At 42.7% G+C, this 3,965-nt stretch overlaps 1 long non-coding RNA gene across 1 annotated transcript; it reads right to left on the bottom strand.

Moving 5' to 3' along the window:
• Nucleotides 1-268: 268 nt before the first annotated feature.
• Nucleotides 269-3,688, bottom strand: LOC139026656 (uncharacterized). Its single transcript, XR_011478520.1, has 2 exons — nucleotides 3,641-3,688; nucleotides 269-429 (listed from the first exon to the last, which is right to left on the bottom strand). It is a non-coding gene; the product is annotated as an uncharacterized lncRNA (long non-coding RNA).
• Between the last annotated feature and the right edge of the window lie 277 nt (nucleotides 3,689-3,965).

Here is a 3,965-nt window from a genome sequence, read left to right as displayed (position 1 = left end):
CCCCTCTTCTCTCCTCTCCTTCTTTCCTTCTTCTCTCCTCTGCTTCTTTCCTCTCCTCTCTCCTCCTTCTTCTTCTTCTCTTCCTCTCTTCTCTCTCTCCCTTCTCTTCCTTCTCTTCCTCTTCTTCTCTTCTTCTCTCCTCATCTTCTTGCTCTCTCCTCTCTTCTCTCCGTCTCTTCTTCTTCTTCTCTCTTCTTCTCTTCTCTCCTTCTTCTCCTCCTCCTCTCTCTCTTCTTCTTCTCCTCTCTTCTCTCCTCTCTTTCTCTCGCTCTTCTTCTCTTCTCTCCTCTCTCCTCTCTTCTTCTCTCCTCTCTTCTTCTCTCCTCTCTCCTCTCTTCTCTGCCTCTCTCCTTCTCTCCTCTCTCCTTCTCTCCTCTCTTCTTCTCTCCTCTCTCCTCTCTTCTTCTCTCCTGTCTTCTTCTCTCCTCTCTTCCTCTCTTCTTCTCTCTCTTCTTCTTCTCTCCTCTCTCTTCTTCCTCTCTTCTCATCTCTCTTCTTCTCTCCCTTCTTCTTCTTCTCTCCCTGGAGTGCTGATGTTCAGTTCCAGTTTCTGCACCTCTGACTCCTCTCCCTTTGACCCCTTAACCTTGACCTCAGTTTAAAATCTATCTTCAATCTATTCTGTGTGATATGTAAATATGTTGATTTTTGTTTTATTTATGTTTAATCCGAAATCAATCAGTTTTGGTGGTGTACAGTATATATTATAACATATATGATAATGCACTTCGTCCCATGAAGTGCATTGAAATATGGTGACTTCTTCCATAGTCTTACATTTAAATAAACACTTCATATTAACATTTGTAAAAAGTTTAGTGTGCTTGTGTTGTTTGTCCGTGGGTGTGTGTTGGTCACTGTTTCAGCCACCCCTGAGCGGGCGGCCAGGCATCGGTCTTACGCAGTGGGTACTTACCCTCTCATAGGCGAAGGACCTGGAAGACCAGATGATAACCTCGTGACATCTGCTGAGACCCTGCGCCTCAGAACACCTTACCAGCTTGTATGAACAACAGAGAGCTATGGACTGTATGTTGTCCAGCGCATTGTGGCCCATAAGCAATGGTCCAGTTCAGGTTCACATTAGCTTTTTTGGTCCAGACCCGAACTTCTGATGCGTCAGCTTCCGAACCTTTTATGGTCCAGCCCCGAACCTTTTGGGATCTGCGTCAGCCCCGAACCTTTTAATGGTCCAGCCCCCGAACCTTTAATGTTCCAGCCCCGAACCGTTTTAGATGGTCCAGCCCCGAACCTTTTAAGTGGTCAGCCGCCGAACCGTTTTAATGGTCCAGCCCCGAACCTTTAATCGTCCAGCCCGAACCTTTTAATGTCCCAGCCCGAACCTTTTGGATGTCCAGCTCCAAAAACCTTTTAATGGTTCAGCCCCGAACCTTTTAATGGTCCAGTGCCCCGAACCTTTTGATGGTCCAGCCCCGAAACCTTTGATGGGTCCAGCCTCCAAACCCTTTTGATTGGTCCAGTCCAAAACCGTTTGAATGGTCCAGCCCCGAACCGGTTGATGTCCAGCCGCCGAACCTTTTAATGGTCCAGCCCCGAACGGTTGGGATGAGTCCAGCCAGAACCTTTTAATGGTCAGCCCAAACCCGTTGTTGGTCCAGCCCCGAACCATTCGATGTGTGTCTATTTCAGTCTGATATGAGTTTCCATTAACATAATTTGCTATGCAGTATTTAAAATACAAATACTGTATACTGCACTAGGCAATAGTGGGGTTGTCACAACCACAGTCATAATTATAGCTAAACTCTGCCCATTTCTACAATTTCTCTAATTAAAATCTGATTTTAAAGCTAACCCTACTGCTAGCTTTATGCCTAACCCTAACCTTGAATTATCACCAAAAAAAACTTTTTTTTCTACCTTTTTCAATTTTGACTTTACGGCTGTGTTATCTAGTGGAAAGCCAGTACTAGGTACTGCAGGAAAGCCCCTGGACGGATGCGGCAGCTGCTGTGATTGGTCAAGATTTCACAACGCAGTGGACCGCCCATGTCCCTTGACCCCTCCCCCCCAGCCCTACAGGTCGGTTCGATGTGGACGTCATCATTCTTAAAACGCCCTGGTGGAAGCTAACTAGCTATACTGCCTGAGTATAAGGATTGGCTAATGCTAATAAGCTACCGTTAGCACTCAGCAGCCTTAAGCTATTGGGTGTCAGTCAGTTATTTATCAGTAGTATTTAGTGAATGGCAAGCTAAGGATATTGATATAAGTTCATAAAGTGTTTATTTCGAGCGAGTGCATTTGATTAGTTTCGTTTCTGTAGCTGGCTTGGCTGGCTAGCTACTTCCGATAGCTACTGGCTGGCTAGCTAGCTGAGACCGAAGAGATGAGAGTTTTCTGACTGAAACATGTCTTCTGACAGTGACACAGTGCCCCCTGGTGGACTTCAAGCTGAACTGTAATATTCGTATTAACCCTGTTTAAACTGGGCAATGTTGAGGTGGTAGAACTGACTAAATCTAAATGAATCATAGAGGTCGTATAACATTCTACAAGTAAACATTCTTGGCTCATGTGTGTTATAACCATATAAGCTATGTAAATATTTGTTTAAAAAAATATAAAAAACGGGCCATTATTAAATTGGTGAAATTTCATTGACCTTTTTTTGTTGTTACTCTTTTTATTCACTTAGCTACTGACTTGTTCTGTTGTTGCGTTGTCTACAGGTTAACCTGCAAGGAAGCATTTCATTGCACTGTGTACACATGTCATGTGTATACGACAAATAAACGGGAAGGGGGATGGCAGTCAGAAACACAAGGGAAAAGATGGCCATCTTTGTGGTTAGATTTGTGAAAAATATTGAAAATACATAGGCCTTTAAATGATGTATCCTCAAATGTTATGTCATCTAAAAAATCAYAAGCTGCTATAACTGCCGAAATGAATTATAGAAGTCTTAAAACCTCTTCCATTCTACAGGTACATTTAGTTAAATAGTCATATAGGTGCTATGGAGCTTATCTGTCATGTTCGGAGTTGTGTTGCTCTGTAATACGGACACTTACATTTCTCTTCACAGTTGTTGCTCTGTTCATGTCAGTACCTTTAAAGAGCAACTGCCCCTAAAAACAACCTATGTGGCSTCAATATGAGTCAGAAACATTTATTATAGTGTCAAAATGGACTACAAAGTGTAACTTTTTAAAATGTATATATTTTTTTCATTTCACCTTTATTTAACCAGGTAGGCTAGTTCAGAACAAGTTCTCATTTACAACTGCGACCTGGCCAAGATAAAGCAAAGCAGTGCAACAAAAACAACGACACAGAGTTACACATGGGATAAACAAGCATACAGTCAATAACCGAAAATATAAAAATCTATATACAGTGAGTGCAAATGTAGTAAGGTTAGGGAGGTAAGGCAATAAATAGTAGAGATACTGGGGTGCAAAAAAACAAAATGGGGATGAGGTAGTTGGGTGTGCTATTTACAGATGGGCTGTGTACAGGTACAGTGATCGGTAAGCTGCTCTGACAGCTGGTGCTTAAAGTTAGAGAGTGAGATATAAGTCTCCAGCTTCAGTGATTTTTGCAATTCGTTCCAGTCATTGGCAGCAGAGAACTGGAAGGAAAGGCAGCCAAAGGAGGTGTTGGCTTTGGGGGGGACCTTCTTCTCTCCTCTCTTCTTCTCTCCCTGGATGTCTGGTTCAGTTCCCTTGACCCCTAACCTTTGACCTCTAGTTAAATCTATCTGTCCATCTGATCTGGTGATGTAAATATGTTTATTTTGTTTGATTTATGTTTAATGCCGAAATCAATCAGTTTTACGAAGGTATGTTTGGCAGCATGAGTGAAGGAGGCTTTGTTGCCGATTCTAGATTTAATTTTGGATTGGAGATGCTTAATGTGGGTCTGGAAGGATAGTTTACAGTCTAACCAGACACTTAGGTATTTGTAGTTGTCCACATATTCTAAGTCAGAACCGTCCAGAG

This window comes from Salvelinus sp. IW2-2015, unplaced genomic scaffold (assembly GCF_002910315.2).
Source record: "Salvelinus sp. IW2-2015 unplaced genomic scaffold, ASM291031v2 Un_scaffold5406, whole genome shotgun sequence".
Classification (NCBI taxonomy): Eukaryota; Metazoa; Chordata; class Actinopteri; order Salmoniformes; family Salmonidae; genus Salvelinus; species Salvelinus sp. IW2-2015.
Note: the sequence above shows the minus strand (reverse complement) of the source record. Positions and strands in the feature narration are given on the sequence as shown.